Genomic DNA, 17,627 nt, shown 5'->3' on the forward strand with positions numbered 1-17,627 from the left:
TCCACACAGACAGTGACCCAGCCGGGAATCGAACCTGGGACCCTGGAGCTGTGAAGCATTTATGCTAACCACCATGCTACCCTGCTGCCCCGCATGGGGAGAGAGATTCTTGACACAGAGGATCACAGGGCAGCACGGTAGCACAGTGATTGGCATTGCTGCCTGACAGCGCCAGGGACCCAGGTTCAATTCTCACCTTGTGTGACAGTCAGTGTGAAATTTACACGTTCTCCTCGTGTCTGCGTGGGGTTCCTCCGGTTGCTCCGGTTTCCTCCCACAATCCAAAGATGTGCAAATTAGGGGATTGGCCATGCTAAATTGTGCCTTAGTATCCACAGGTTAGGTGGGGTCACAGGGTTGCGAGGGTAAAGTGGGGGGTGGGCCTCGGTGGGGTGCTCTTTCAGTGGGTCGGTGAATGGCCTCCTTCTTCACGGTAGGGATTCTATAAGTCTAGGAGGTCTACCAGAGCATCATTGGACTAGATTTTATGCTCCGCTGCCCCTGGATGACTGGGTTTGAAGCCAGATTGCGAGTGGGGAGTGGGTTAGGGGGAGAGAGATAACATATAAAATCCAAAAAGTACTTCCCCCCTCACCCGCCCTTGCCCCCAATGTGATTTTACAATGGGGCCGGGAGGTGGCATTGAGTAGCCCACCCACCAATGTACCAACTAAAGTCCTTAAGTACACATCACAAGCTATTCAACTATGACAGCTACGTCTCCCAGGCACATTGTACCACACATCCCTATCTCTTGCAGGAAAAGATGGCACACAACTGTGGATAACAGCAGCTAACCAGAAAATGCTCGGCATGACTTCCTGTCCTCAACCTCATAGAGCCATGTTTGCTGTTATTGGAGTGGCCATGAATGATGCCATGGCCAGGGGAGGAGCTGAAGCCATTGAAAATGATGGTATGCCCCTACCTACGCCAGTTTCTCACATCCCACTTTCCCCTCGTCCAACAATCTCTTCTGATTTACAAGTTGCAGATGGTGTGAGCATCTTTTTTTTATTTTCCGAGCTCTCTTCACCACAACCCTATGCTCATGCCTTTCTCTGTTTACATTGCCAAGTGCTGTCATCTTGCCAGGCAGCGACATGGGGCCAAGAGGGCAAGGAGACTGATGATAGCGAACAGCCACCATTCAGTCTCACATTCTTTCAGATATTGAAAGGGTCGCACAGTGGCAGGATTTGCATTTGATGAGTCATTGCCATGAGTGCCTCGCAGCCAAGGCAAGGGATGCTTCACACCCTAGGGTGTGAAAGGAAGTAGCAGCAGAGATGGGGGATCCATTAGTCATAATATTCCAAAGATGCCTGGACAAGGGAAAGGTTCCAATGAATTCGAAACATGCTAATAATAACGCCCTTATTCAAAAAGGGAGGGAGGCAAAATGCAGGAAATTACAACCAGTTAGTTTAACATCTGTTGTTGGGAAATTGTGAGAATCCATTGATCTACCATCAATTCGACTCAAGACACATTTAGGATCCGAACTGTGGCTTTAATCAGCTAGTTGTTAGCCTGGTGGTCGAGTACAGAGAATGGCCGACCGCCGGGAACTCTGGGTACTTATACCCCGCCTCAGAGGCGGGGCCTACTTGCCTCTCGACCAATTGGAGAGCAGTCACTTGACTAGTTCCAACCAATCAAACGAGAGGCACATGACCAGCTAGAGCCAATGGGAAGCCAGTGCTCTGCACCAATGGCAGTGCTCATATCCATACCACCACATTCACCCCTTGTGGAGAAAGAAGGGGGGTAAGTGGGAGAGAAGCGGGGGGGGGGGGATCCGAGGACTGGTGGTATGAGCAGCGAAACACGATGGGGGTGAGCTGCCCACTGGCTTGTGGCAAAACAATACTACTACTACTAATAACAACAGAAGAACACAAAATGTCCAAAAAAGTGCCAAAACAATACTACTACTACTAATAACAACAGAAGAACACAAAATGTCCAAAAAAGTGCCAAAACAATACTACTAATAACAACAGAATAACACAAAATGTCCAAAAAAAAGTCCCATGGCAGCATTACATGGAGACGATCAGCCTGTCGGGTGCCCATGGTGTTCTGGAGGACCGTTGCAGTGGAGCTGGTGATGTCGGGCTGATGTTCGTCCTTGCCTCCGGGAGCGTTGGTCGTAGATGTGTCTCTGTACCCCGGGCCGGTGGTGGAGACACTGTAATCGGGGAAGAGGGGCATGTGCGCTGGGTCGTGGGGGCGCAGGGGGCGCTGGGGGGAATTTGGGTTGGGGGGGAGGTGTTGGTGTAGGGGAAGAAGGCCGCACGCCGGTGGGTGCCAGGTCCCGGAGCGAGACCGTATCCTGCCAACCGTTTGGATACTCCACGTACGCATATTGCGGGTTGGCGTGGAGTAACTGGACTCGCTCAATCAACGGGTCAGACTTGTGCACCCGCACATGTTTCCGGAGCAAGATGGGCCCGGGGGTGGCCAGCCAGGTCAGGAGAGGGGATCATGAGGACGACTTCCTGGGGAAAACAAGAAGACGTTCATGACGTGTTTGATTAGTGGTAGTACAGAGGAGAGACCTGATTGAATGCAGGGCGTCGGGGATGATTTCTTGCCAACGGGGAATAGGGAGATCTCTGGACCGTAGGGCCAGCAGAATGGTCTTCCAGATGGTGCCATTCTCCCGCTCGACCTGACCTTACCCCGGGGGTTATAACTGGTCGTCCTGCTAGAGGTGATGCCCCTGCTGAGAAGGAACTGACGCAGTTAGTCACTCATAAAAGAGGGCCCCCGGTCGCTGTGGATGTCCGCGGGGTAAGCGAACAGGGAGAAGATAGTTAGGAGGGCCTTTATGACGGTTGTTGTGGTCATGTTGGGACAGGGAATGGTGAAAGGGAATCGAGAGTATTCGTCGATAACACTCAAGAAATAAGTGTTACGGTTGTTGGAGGGGAGGTGACCCTTGAAGTCTATACTGAGACGTTTAAAGGGGCGGGATGCCTTGATCAGATGCGCTCGTTCGGGGCGGTAAAAGTGCGGTTTGCACTCGGCGCAGACGTGGCAGTCCCTAGTGACAGTCCTGACTTCCTCGACGGAGTAGGGCAGGTTGCGGGTCTTAATAAAATGGTAGAAATGGGTGACCCCTGGATGGCAGAGGTCTGTGTGGAGGGAGCGGAGGTGGTCAATCTGCGCGCTGGTGCAGGTACCGCGGGATAGGGCATCGGAAGGCTCGTTGAACTTCCCAAGACGATACAAGATATCGTAGTTGTACGTGGACAACTCGATCCGCCACCGCACGATCTTGTCGTTCTTGATCTTGCCCCTTTGTGCATTGTCGAACATGAAAGCTACTGACCGTTGGTCTGTGAGGAGGGTAAACCTCCTGCCGGCCAGATAGTGCCTCCAGTATCGCACAGCTTCGACTATGGCCTGTGCCTCCTTTTCCACCGAGGAATGGCGGATTTCAGAAGCGTGGAGAGTTCGTGAAAAGAAAGCCACGGGTCTGCCCGCTTGGTTCAGGGTGGCCGCCAGAGCTACGTTTGACGCGTCGCTCTCGACCTGGAATGGGAGGGACTCGTTGATAGCATGCATCGTGGCCTCTGCGATATCCGCTTTGATGCGGCTAAAGGCCTGGCGGGCCTCCATCGACAGGGGAAAGGAGGTGGACTGGATGAGGGGGCGGGCTTTGTCGGCGTAGTTGGGGACCCACTGGGCATAATATGAGAAGAAGCCAGGCAGCGTTTGAGGGATTTGAGGGAGTTGGGGAAGGGAAGTTCCATCAGGGGGCGCATGCGTTCGGGATCAGGGCCTATCACTCCGTTACGCACTACGTAGCCAAGGATGGCTAGACGGTCGGTGCTAAACACGCACTTATCCTTATTGTAAGTTAAATTAAGGAGTTTTGCGGTTCGGAGGAATTTTTTGAGGTTGATGTCGTGGTCCTGCTGGTCGTGGCTGCAGATGGTGACGTTATCGAGATACGGGAAGGTGGCCTGTAAATCGTGCTTGTCGACCATTCGGTCCATCTCCCGTTGGAAGACCGAGACTCCATTTGTGACACCGAATGGAACCCTGAGGAAGTGGTAGAGGCGCCCATCTGCCTCAAACGCGGTGTACTTTCGGTCACTCGCGCGGATGGGGAGCTGGTGGTAGGCGGACTTAAGGTCCACCGTGGAGAAGACCTTGTACTTAGTGATCCTGTTAACCAGGTCGGAAATACGGGGGAGAGGATACGCGTCCAGCTGCGTAAACCTGTTGATGGTCTGACTGTAATCGATGACCATCCGGTTTTTCTCCCCAGTCCGAACTACCAGCACTTGGGCTCGCCAGGGACTGTTGCTGGCCTCGATAACTCCTTCCTTAAGGAGCCTCTGGACCTCGGACCCGATGAAGGTCCAGTCCTGTGCACTGTATCATCTGCTCCGAGTGGCGACAGGTTTACAATCTGGGGTGAGATTAGCAAACAAGGAAGGGGGGTCCACTTTGAGGAACGCGAGGCTGCAAACAGTAAATGAAGGAATAGGGCTGCCGAATTGAAAGGTCAAGCTCTGCAGGTTGCACTGGAAGTCCAGGCTATAAGATGATAAGGTGATATATAAGATGATAAAAGATATGGATAAAGTAGATGAGGGGCAGATGCTTCCTCTTGTGGAGCATTCTAGAATGAGAGGTCATAGTCTCAGGATAAGGGACAGCAAATGTAAAACAGAGATGAGGAGAAACTACTTCTCCCAAAGGATTGTGAATCAGTGGAAGTCGCTACCCCAGAGTGAGGTGGATGCTGGGACAGTGAGTAAATTTAAGGAGGAGCTAGATTTTCAATGAGTGGTGGGTTGAAGTGTTACAGAGAACGGGCAGGACAGTGGAGTTGAGGCCATGGTGAGATCAGCCATGACCATATTAAACGGTGGAACTGGAACGAGAGGCTAAATTGTCTACTCCTGCTCCTTGTTCTTATGTTCTAAGGAAGAACTATTCTGTCTTATTCCACCTTCTAGCTCCTGGCCTGCAACCATGTAGTTAATAGCACCTCAAGCACATATCTAGTGTTTTTGGTTAATATTGGGTTTCTTGATTAATAAGGGGATCAGGGGTTATGGGCAGAAGGCAGGAGAATGGGGATCAGGAACATATCAGCCATGATCAAATTGTGGAGCAGACTTGATGGGCTGAATGGCCTAATTCTGTTCCGATATCTATGGTCTTATGGTATTAACTGATGGCCACTTAAGGGTCTCCTGTTTCCTCTGCCGCTATTTTACATGTGATAGGGGAAGACAGAGGCAAGGCAGGGAGATTGGCTACTTTGGATTGGATTTGTTTATTGTCACGTGCACCAAAGTACAGTGAAAAGTATTTTTATGTGCGCAGTTCAAACAGATCATTTAGGACATGAAAAGAAAAGAAAATACATAATGGGTCAACATAAGGTACACAATGTAAATACTTAACTACGCAGGCTACACTTGGGCAGGAAGGTGGGGTATTTCTTTTGGGACTTTCCCTGTGCCCATTGGAGATACACCAACCCCGCCATCCTCCACACAATCATACCCTCATCCCCTTTAACCTCCCCCTGGCACTCTCAGACCTGGCCCCTCATTCCCTTGAACCACTTCCCCCACCCTTTGCTAGGAAGGTTCATTGAAGACCCAAGACTTGCCTTGAAGTCCCGGCTCTAACACTTCTTTGTCTTGGAGACTTCCTGTAGTCTCAGCAATGTCCTCTGCTTGATCTTGGCACCACTGGCATTACAGAGTTGATGACAAATCAGATAGGCTGGCATCACTCTAGGTAGGCTTTCCTCTCAGGTAAGGGCAGATGGCCACTCTGAAACAATTAAGGTTGATCCCAGCATAATAACGCTGTGGCGCAGCTGGGCTTTTGGTGGGTGGGCTGACACCCAGCTTTTCAATTAAGGGATCAGTTCTTTCAAAGTAGCACTTATTGTTCCAGCCTTAACAGATATACATTTTGACATTTTTTACATTGATATTAGTCTACTGCTCAACTGAAAATTAAAATACTATAAGGACACATTAATGAAGCAAGAGGTATTAGTACTGCCTTAAACATTGTTAGTGCTACAGGAAGAGGAAATCATACAATATATTAAGCAGTTTCGGAAAGCCATTATTAATGCTGCTCAAATGGAACATTGGTTTCCACCGATCTTCTGGGTGGCACGGTAGCACAGTGGTTAGCACAGTTGCTTCACAGCACCAGGGACCTGTGTTCAATTTACAGCTTGGGTCACTGTCTGTGCAGTGTCTGCACAGTTCTCCCCATGTCTGCGTGGGTTTCCTCGGGGTGCTCTGGTTCCTGCCACAAAGTTCAGAAAGATGTGCGTAATTTGGACATTCTGAATTCTCCCTCAGTGTCCCCGAACAGGTTGTAGCCATGCTGGCCACGCAAAATGGACACTGAGCCAAACTAAAATGGAAGGCAGCAGGGAAAGCCTGTTTAGTAAGAACAGACAGCCTGCTCTCAACTAATTAGCATTTTGCAAACAGCAAACCAGTTTTCTGGCCAGGTGCAGATCTCCAAGCCAAAGGTGTTTATGGCAAAGCGCTTAACATCCTGATGAGGCGGCCCAGATCCAGGCACACACAATGGCAACATTTCCATCTCAATGTAGCACTTAATTGGTGGAGCAGACAGGATGGCACCAGAGTAAAAGAATATCGAAACCACCCCCCAACATCGAGGAAAGCCCCGCATTGGAGGATTTCGAAGGTAGCCGTTTGGAAACGTTCCAATCGGTACCGAAAGGTAGAGCCCGCCTAGAAGGGGGCAAGGACATTAGAGAGGGGTATAAAAGCAAATCCCCCACAGAGCCCGGTCTATTAAACCCGTGCTCCTCCTCTGACTGACATCTTGCATCCTGACTCCAGCCGTTGAGCACCAGCCGCCGAAACCGTAAGTTCAGCGCTCGCTACGCGATCCAAGCCCACTAGACTCCCAAGTACCAGAACGCTTGCTGAAGGCTGCAGTGCCAGACCAGGACGAAGGCCTCGTTCTCTGACCTTGCCTGTTCCTGTTAGATAAGTATTCTGTTTGCTTAAGTTTAGTTATAGCTTAGTCTCTTAGTGTGTGTGCATGAGTATTTATTATAACTGTATAATAAATATTGATCGTTTGAACTTTACTAATCGGTGTATCGTCTTTATTACTTTGAACTTGACCTTGGAATACTTGTGACGTTGCCTATACGGCAGCTGGCGACTCCAGAGCTAAATAATTACATAGAACAGAGCCTAGTAGTGTTAAGCACACGTCGAACTCGGAGGCGTGTTAATACACTCCAATAAACGCGTTTTACACCCATAGTAAAACGTGCAACATTTAGTGGCGACTCCGCCGGGACCCTGTTGTAAGTGGAAACACCACAGTGTCCAGGACCCTGAAATTTGAATTAGAACTCCAAATTGCAGAGAAAGAAAGAGATCACAAGTATTCAAGGTGTTCAAAATAATAAGCGAAATTCGGAAGTGTGTTTAGTGCATGCGTACTAACAGGGCTGTAAGGTAAAACTGAAAGCTTTTTGTTGCGACAAACTTTCGGTAGTTTTGTGATCGGAAAATAGCGTAAGCCGTACCCTTTTCTCGAAACACCACCCCAGCAACCCCCTGTTCCAAATTATACAAAGAGAGTCAGAGGAAATGGCCATGCAGGCAATGGAACGTCTGATGGATCCAGCAAAGTTTGTGGTCGCAGCGACCAGCAGCAGTAGCAGAGTAGGCCAGTGTCCCACGTGGGAGCTGGAACTCCGCAAATATTTACAAGGAAAGGGATGGCCCCTTTGGAAAGAGTTTTGTGCAAATGAGGAGACAGGTCCCGGGAGTATAGGTCATACTTGGTGGGAGAACCTCTCTCAAATACACAAAAAGAATTTAGGTAAAGCACGCAAGCCGATGGCGATTGTGTCCTGTTTGGCACAGTTGCGAGGCGCAGAGGAGGTCATCAGGACGCTCCGGACAGATTTAGAAGAGAGGAATAGGATGAGTAAGGTCGATGTCAGGGACGTCGAGAAAGAAAACCTGGAATTAAAAGGGAAGTTGGCAGAGAAGGGTAGAGAGGTGGATGATACCAAGAGGGCTCATCAGTCTTGTCTAGCTCATCTGAACAGTTCCCAGACCCAGTATGAGAAAGCCTATCAGGACGTGCAACGTGCCGTTCTGATAAGACAGGAATCGGAAAAGCAGGTGGAGGCATTGCAGAGGCAATGTTCCGATCTCAAAGCAGCTTTGAGAGCACTCCATGCTGCAACGACCGAACAAAGACAAAGCACAGTTGACCACGCGAAATGCAGGAAACAGATTGCGGAACTGCAATCTCTGCTTTCGGTGCAGAATGGCTTCCAAAGCACCTTTGGAGCTCAGTTAGATGGAGAAAACGCCCCAGATTGGCAGGAATTAAGCGAGACAGCGCAGCGTTATGTTCAGGGAACATGTGCGCCCGCAGCTCAGCAGAAACGACAGGCACCCCAACCCCCCACAGCTCAGACCATAACCGCACCCATGAATCCCGTAACCACGCAGAGAAAAGCCGAATCAGAAGGCGCCCCAGACATAACTTACACCACCCCTTTAACAGTAACCCAGCTAAGGGACGCTTGTGAAAAGATCACTCCGTTCCTCCCCACCGCAGACCCCCACCAGTTTTTCGCTAAAGTAAAGCAGCAGGCTACCATGTACGGCCTGGATGAGAGAGAGCAGGTTAAGCTCACCGTGCTGAGCTTAGACCAGAGCGTAGTAGCGGCCCTCCCCGACCCACAGAACGTGGCCGGAGGCAGCCTAGAGGAGATGCACACCGCCATTTTAGATGCCATCGGGTACAATAGAGGTGACCCCGTAGAAGGATTGAATAAGTGCAGGCAGAAGAGATCCGAACACCCCACAGCATTCGCAGGAAGGCTGTGGATTCATTTCAGCGCAGTTTTCGGACAGCTAGATAGAGCGCATTTAACCCGCGAAAACATGGTTAAGTGGACGCGCACAATTATCTCACACGCAACAGAAGCAGGACAGAGCGCTTGCAATAGCTACGACCCCTCAGAAGAGGCCCATAACGAAAAATGGGTCCTGAAAAGATTGTCCCGCGCTTGGGAGCAATCGCTTCAGGCAAAAGGAAAAGTTAGATCCCCAGAGGAGGCTCAGGCTGCTGCAGATATCCAAGCAGTCAGAGAGCACCAGAAGCCCGCATGGGTAAATGAAGGCAAGAGCAGCCCTCAGCAGAAAGGACAGGAATGCTATAACTGTGGACAGTTAGGGCATTGGGCAAAAGAGTGCAATGCACCCCAGCGATCTCAGAGAGGCCAGCAGACAGGCACTCTGAACCGCAGTAAGGCAAAACCCATCCACAATGTAGCAGTACAGTCAGGACCCACCAATGTGGACGAGACGAACTGACGGTGTTCGGGCTCCCCCACTTGGGTCTGTGACACACTATGGGACTCATCAGGGAGGCCCGTAGTCACAGCAAAAGTCAAAGGGAAGCCCATAGAGTTACTGTGGGACACAGGAGGATCCCGCACCACCATTAACTCCACAACCACGGCACACTCAGACACGTGGCCGACCACCTCCACCATCACACTTAGCGGGTTCACCGGACACTCGCAGCAGGGACATATCACAGCACCCGTAGCGATCCAGCTAGGGAACATTAGCACAAGGCACCCCGTAGTTTTAGTAAATCTTCCCCGGACAGCAGAGCACATCCTGGGGATAGATTTTATGAACGCTCATAGCTTGTCGTTCGACCCAGTGAACCAGTGTGTCTGGCGAATGGCTAGATCAGACAGAGCACCAGCCACCCTCACAGTAGGAGACTACGCTAATCGGATTAGCGCAGTGGGAGAGTACTCATTCGACCTGACTACACTCCACACCGACAGACAAATTAAGGCCCTACTAAACCCTACTAAGGCCCCCTAGGGGGCCTCACGGTAGCATGGTGGTTAGCATCAATGCTTCACAGCTCCAGGGTCCCAGGTTCGATTCCCAGCTGGGTCACTGTCTGTGTGGAGTCTGCACGTCCTCCCCGTGTGTGCGTGGGTTTCCTCCGGGTGCTCCGGTTTCCTCCCACAGTCCAAAGATGTGCGGGTTAGGTGGATTGGCCATGCTAAATTGCCCGTAGTGTAAGGTTAATGGGGGGGATTGTTGGGTTACAGGTATACGGGTTACGTGGGTTTAAGTAGGGTGATCATTGCTCGGCACAACATCGAGGGCCGAAGGGCCTGTTCTGTGCTGTACTGTTCTATCTATTCTATAAACAAACACAGGACAGCATTTGCAAGTCACCGTCATGACTGTGGCAGAATGACTGGACAAGTTCATGTTACCGGACAGGACCCCCGACCGCAAAAGCAATATAGATTTCCCCTCGAGGCAGAGGTGGAAATAGAAAAGGTTATAGGTAGCTTGTTGGACCAAGGTGTACTGAGAACGGTAGCCTCCACCAACAATGCCCCTATTTGGCCAGTGAGGAAGCCCGATGGATCATGGCGTCTGACCATCGATTATCGGGAACTCAATAAAGTAACCCCCGCAGTAGCCCCAACGGTAGCTACTAGTCCCGAGACCATGCTCAAGCAGGGTCTCAACGCCAAGTACTTCACGGTATTGGATATCAGTAACGGATTCTGGTCCATACCATTGGCAAAAGCGTGCCAATACAAATTCGCATTCACTTTCAAAACTCAGCAGTACACGTGGACATGCCTCCCACAGGGATTCCACAATTCCCCCTCCATTTTCCACCGACAGCTGGCAAGTGGATTAGAAAAATTTTCCCGACCCGAATGTCTGGTACAGTATGTAGACGACCTACTACTGCAGACAGACACAAAGGCAGAGCACATTTCGCTTCTGGCCGAACTCCTAGAACTCTTAACTGAAATTGGCTGTAAAGTTAACCCGAAAAAGGCCCAAATATTGGAAAGTAAAGTGATGTATTTGGGATCAGTCATCACGCATGGCAAACGCGAGATCGAATTCAAAAGAATTGATTCGATTGTCAAATTGCCCCTTCCCCAGAATGTTTCAGCCCTCCGGTCGTTTTTAGGACTGGTTGGCTATTGTCGGAACCACATAGACGGATTCGCGACAAAAGCCGCCCCACTTTCAGACCTCCTTAAGAAAGGAGCCCCCTGGGAATGGCTTCCGCAGCATACAGGCGCTGTGGAAGAGTTGAAACGAGCCCTTAGTGCAGCACCCGCGCTGCTAGTCCCCGACCCACTTTCCCCTTTCGCAATAGAGGTAGCGAGCACCGATCTGACCCTCTCGGCTGTGTTGCTTCAGGAACGGCACGAGCAGCTAAGACCAGTGGCTTATGCCTCCCGACTGTTAGACCCGGTAGAGCAAGGATTTTCAGCCTGTGAGAGGCACCTCCTTGCTGTCTTCTGGGCAGTACAGTACTTTTCATACATAACCGGACTAAACCCCATCACCATTCTAACCGAACACACACCCACACAGCTACTACTAGACGGTCGACTGAAGGACGGTTCAGTTAGCCAGATTAGGGCAGCTAGGTGGACCCTACTTTTACAAGGACGGGACATTACTGTAAAACGGACACGCACACACACATATTTAGCAGACAACCTCCAATACCCCGGACAGCCCCATGACTGTGAAATTGTAGCTCCCGTGCATAACACAGGACCCTTTTTAGCAAAAACACCCCCCAGGAAGATAGGGAACCCGAAACAAAGCCCCCAGCCCACAGACACGTGTGGACCCTTGAGGATTTATGTAGACGGTTCCTCCACAGTTTTAAATGGTGAGCGTATCACAGGATGCGGCATCTATGTAGAGGACGCGCAGGGGCGCGCTCTCGAAGAGATAGCTCTGAAGTTACCAGGTCACTTAGGCGCGCAGGCAGCAGAGCTAGCAGCCATAGCGTACATAGTGGACCACCCCGATTCTTTCCCCAGCCCAGCAGACATATATTCAGACAGCTTATATGTCTGCAATAGCCTAACAGATTTTCTGCCCCTGTGGAGGACACGAGGTTTTGTCTCCGCAGACGGAAAACCCCTTCCATCAGCCCCCTTACTCCAGCATATCCTAGAGAAAGCGAAGGACAGGACCTTCGGCATTATAAAAGTTCGCAGCCACCATAGGTCATCACCCCCTGGGAATGTAAAAGCCGACGCATTGGCTAAGGCAGGTTCCAGGAGAGGACACTTATGGACCCCCCCAGCTAGCGCACCAGCTAGCGCCCCTGTGAGCGCAGTCCAAGTCTCACAGACTGATATTAAAGATCTCGTGGCAGCACAGAAACAGGACGGAGACCTCAGGGAGGTTTTCAAGGGAAACTTTGTGCCTGCGTACGAGCACTTTAAACACACACTGACCACACATGAGGGTGTGATCATTAAGGACCAACTTTATGTGGTCCCGAAGCAGGACAGGAATCAGATGATTACCTTGTTCCATGACGGACACGGGCATCAGGGAATTGATGCAACAACGAGGCACCTCAGGCAACTCTGTTGGTGGCCTAATCTCAGGACTGATGTCACACATTACATTGAGAATTGCCTTATTTGTGCACAGAATAACCCGGAGCGGTATTCTAAGAAAGCACAACTTCGGCATACTCGCCCAGTTAACGGCCCTTGGACAAACCTCCAGATCGATTTTATAGGTCCATTGCCCCCTTGTAGGAATGGCTATAAATACGTTCTGGTGGTCATCGACACCTTTACCAAATGGGTAGAGGCATTCCCCTCACGAACAAATACAGCAAAGACAGCTGCAAAGATCCTGACCCACCACATCTTCACGAGATGGGGTTTACCCCGAAGTATCGATTCGGACCAGGGATCTCACTTTACAGGACGGGTCATGAGGAACGTCCTGACAATATTCGGAATCAAACAGAACTTCCATATTGCGTATCATCCACAGTCCAGCGGGATTGTGGAGCGCATGAATCGGACCCTAAAAACTACCCTTAGGAAAATGGTTCAAGAGAATAATTCCACATGGGATTCAGTGCTCCCCTTTGCACTTATGTTCAAAAGGAACACTGTCTCCACATCTACAGGATACACACCACATACACTCATGACCGGACGCCCTATGAAAGGTACAGAATTCCTTTTAGGACTGGACATGACAAGCCCCGAAGTGACGGCCCTCACACATGAAAAGGCAGTTAAAGATCTAGTTGAGACTGTGAGGACTGCACAGCTCGCAGCCGCAGTCCAGCTAGGGAAACGCCGACAGCAACGTACTGCCTGTTTCAATAAGACCGTACACACCACAGAATTCCAGGTTGGGCAACAGGTAATGTTATCTGTTTATAACCCCAGCAGTTTTTTGGCTCCAAAATATTCTGGTCCCTACTCAATTTCGGACAAAATTAGCCCCTCCGTTTACAGGATAAAGTATCCTAATGGGAAGACCGCGTGGTTCCATATAAACCAGTTAAAGGCATATGGAACACAGGCCAACCATGCTCACCATGTCCTGCTGGATGCAGCAGAACACTTCACCCCGCCCACCAGAGACACTTTTCCACCATCCCCCTCACAGACCAGTTCATCCACGGACTCGCCCAAGACTCCGCCCCCAGACCACAACAGACCACGCCCCGACACGCCCACAAGCTGCCACAGCAGAGACAGCAGGACTGACACTGACTCTGAAGACAGCGACAGCACACAGCCATACAGCCCACACTGCACCAACTACGACCCCGACTCCAGTGACCCCATGGAAGTCACCTACCTCAAATATCCAGAACCACCACCCGACCCCGACTACCCCGACAACACACTCGACACTACACAATGGCACAGGGACAATTCCTACAGACTTGTCCGCAATGATGAAAGTGACCCCCGGTCACACAATTCCAAAATAGCATGCCTGATCCACACAAGGGTGTGGGATCCGGGAGAGCAGGACGACACGGTGTCTGACTCCCGACACGGCAACCCCTTTGTGACCCTGTTCACAGAGGCAGAATCAAAGTGAGGTGTCCAGATGATGTAAGATAGGAATTGTTTGAGGGAAACGATGTCCTTTCTGATGGAACCTGCACGTATGTTTGTCTTCGTTTTATGTTTGTTTGTCTCAGGATTGTACATTGTTCAGCTGGAGGATGGACATCTTCTTTTCAGCTGAAAAGATTGTGACCACCTCACATACACGTTAGCTTGTCTGCCGAAACTTTTGAGAACTTCGGTTTGATTGGAGATCTTTTCCAAAGTTGTAAGGCCACACGCCAAATAGCTTGTCCGCAGATATCTCTGAGAACTTCAGTGATGTCCTCAGTTGGAGCATCTTGGCTCCCTTGGTTTTTTTAGGTGCCCCTCTATTCGGCGGAATAGAGGCTGCAAGTCATGGTAAACACATTCGTACCCGTTTTTTCCAGGTTACTCAGGCAGTGGACAAACGGCACTGAGGACCCGCCCTGTCTGAGAACCAACCCTTGGTCAGCCAAGCTCGGGTATGGCACAGCACGCCCTACCCGGGGATCCCATCCAACTCGTACCCGTCGCGGCCCATACGCAACTCATTCGGATGTTTATTTCAAAGTTTGTTTTCATTTTACGTTAGGTAGCCCTTCGGCCACCATCCCACATGCTATTTACATCCGGGAACATTCGGATGGTAAATCAGCAAAGCCTGCGAGACGGCTCGCAGAAGGAAGGATTGTTAGGTGTATGCTGGTCTTTAAATTCGCTTTTTGAAAAAAAAAATGAGGGGAGTCACAGGGTGTGACTTAGCCAGTCATTTTAAAGGGTCAATTGGGTTTTGAAAGACAGATGCACTAACAAGTAAAGGTCTTAAACCGTGTATTGACAGATACTGTGCTTGATCCCAAAGGTTTCAAAGGACGAGACAGAGGTCGAAGCCAGGATTGTCAATACCGGAGGAAGAAGGAAGAGAAAGAAGAAGAACAGCAAAATGATGGAAGCCCACTTATTACTGTTTAATGCCATATGTATATGTGTGGAAACAAGACACGTTTCCCCCACAACCCCCACCGTAAATGTTAGTACAACAAACCCCCAGTGCTCAGCTCTGATCAGCGAGGTTCAGACCTGGTGTACTAAATTCATGACGTGGTACTCCATGTCCTATATAATCGAATCACTGTTGGTGATCGCGATCCTCATCATACTAGTGCAGACCCTCAGGTTGAGGAAATGGAAGAGGAGAGCCTCTCGTTCCAACACCTCACCCATCTATAGAGTTCAATCCCCCATCTTCGGATTCCACCAAACCCCTCAACCCCTCACTGATTACAACACTCTGTAAATAAAAATTCAGCCATGTATTATATTGTTCCATACTCGACTGCCGAGTTGGGAAGTGTGATGTTGTGGTGTGAATGGTTAAGATTTTAGAGTGATGAAATGTTAAGTTAAGGTTAAGGTTAATAGTGATAGGTAGAGGTTCCCAGTTGTAGTAATGCATGTCCCTTTGACATAGGGCCAAGTAGAGATGTTAGTTAAAAAATTTTTTCTTCTTCCCATAGTTTAGGAACAGAGTAGAACAGGAACTGGCAGGAGGTCAGAGAACACAAGGAAGGCAAAGTACATAGGTGATCCTTCACAATAGTATGATTGTGAGGATCACAAGGAGGGAATGTAGCCATGCTGGCCACGCAAAATGGACACTGAGCCAAACTAAAATGGAAGGCAGCAGGGAAAGCCTGTTTAGTAAGAACAGACAGCCTGCTCTCAACTAATTAGCATTTTGCAAACAGCAAACCAGTTTTCTGGCCAGGTGCAGATCTCCAAGCCAAAGGTGTTAATGGCAAAGCGCTTAACATCCTGATGAGGCGGCCCAGATCCAGGCACACACAATGGCAACATTTCCATCTCAATGTAGCACTTAATTGGTGGAGCAGACAGGATGGCACCAGAGTAAAAGAATATCGAAACCACCCCCCAACATCGAGGAAAGCCCCGCATTGGAGGATTTCGAAGGTAGCCGTTTGGAAACGTTCCAATCGGTACCGAAAGGTAGAGCCCGCCTAGAAGGGGGCAAGGACATTAGAGAGGGGTATAAAAGCAAATCCCCCACAGAGCCCGGTCTGTTAAACCCGTGCTCCGGCTCTGACTGACATCTTGCATCCTGACTCCAGCCGTTGAGCACCAGCCGCCGAAACCGTAAGTTCAACGCTCGCTACGCGATCCAAGCCCACTAGACTCCCAAGTACCAGAACGCTTGCTGAAGGCTGCAGTGCCAGACCAGGACGAAGGCCTCGTTCTCTGACCTTGCCTGTTCCTGTTAGATAAGTATTCTGTTTGCTTAAGTTTAGTTATAGCTTAGTCTCTTAGTGTGTGTGCATGAGTATTTATTATAACTGTATAATAAATATTGATCGTTTGAACTTTACTAATCGGTGTATCGTCTTTATTACTTTGAACTTGACCTTGGAATACTTGTGACGTTGCCTATACGGCAGCTGGCGACTCCAGAGCTAAATAATTACATAGAACAGAGCCTAGTAGTGTTAAGCACACGTCGAACTCGGAGGCGTGTTAATACACTCCAATAAACGCGTTTTACGCCCATAGTAAAACGTGCAACAAGGTTCCGGAACGTGGCGATGAGGGGCTTTTCACAGTAACTTCATTGCAGTGTTGATGTAAACCTACTTGTGATGCTAATCATGATTATTATCATCTGATCCTGTTGTTAAAAAAAATTATATTACTTGAAGCATATTTGTGCAATCAACTATTTTGAACTTGTCTGGATTGGAATTTGATTTTGTTATTCACTCCTGGGATGTGAGCGTCACCGGTCAGGCCAGCATTTATTGCCAATCCTGAATTGCCTTTTAATAGGTGGTGATGAGCCACCGTCATGACCATCTCCAGTTCATTTGGAGTTGATATACTCACAGTGCCGTTCAGAAGGGAGTCCCAGGGCTTGGATCCAGCAACAGTGAAGGATCAATATATTTCCAAATCAGGATGGTGAGTGGCTTGGGCAGGAACAGGGATGATGTTCTGATGCATCTGTTATCTTTGTCCTTTTATGTGGTTAATGTCATCAGTTTGTTTGGAAGGTGCTGTCAAAGGAGGCAGGCAAGTAGCAGCAGTGTATTCCATAGGCGGATCATGCTTGGTGTCGCTGTGCACTGTTGATGGAAGGTGTGAAAGTTTACGATGGTGGTGACATGCCAATGAATTGCACTTCTTTGTCCTGGATAGTTTTGATCTCATTGAGTATTGTTGGAGCTACACTTAGTGGAGAGTATTCCAGAACACTCCTTACTTGTGCCTTGTAGATGGTTGGCAGAATTTGGGGAGGCAGGAGGTGAGTTACTCACTGCAGATTTCCTAGACTCTGACCTCCTCTTGTCGCCACAGTATTTAAATTGCTCGTCAAGTTCACTTTCTGGTCTATGGTGGCTACAGGATGTGGATTCTTTTTCTAGGGCAAGGCTCTGAGGTGAATAATTACAGTAAATCCTATTGTTATAACAGAGCATGGCTCCTGAGGTTAATCTTAACTTGAGATCAGCAACTGTTGCTTTGATTTAACTGAGAAATGCCATTGAAACATAATAAAAATGTTAGCTGCTAAAGACTGTTGATCTCAGCTCTGGTTTACAGAAATAAAGTCCATTCTTTGATCCAGATCTATTCATAGGTTAAA

Source organism: Scyliorhinus canicula, chromosome 7, assembly GCF_902713615.1.
Source record: "Scyliorhinus canicula chromosome 7, sScyCan1.1, whole genome shotgun sequence".
In the NCBI taxonomy this organism is placed as follows: Eukaryota; Metazoa; Chordata; class Chondrichthyes; order Carcharhiniformes; family Scyliorhinidae; genus Scyliorhinus; species Scyliorhinus canicula.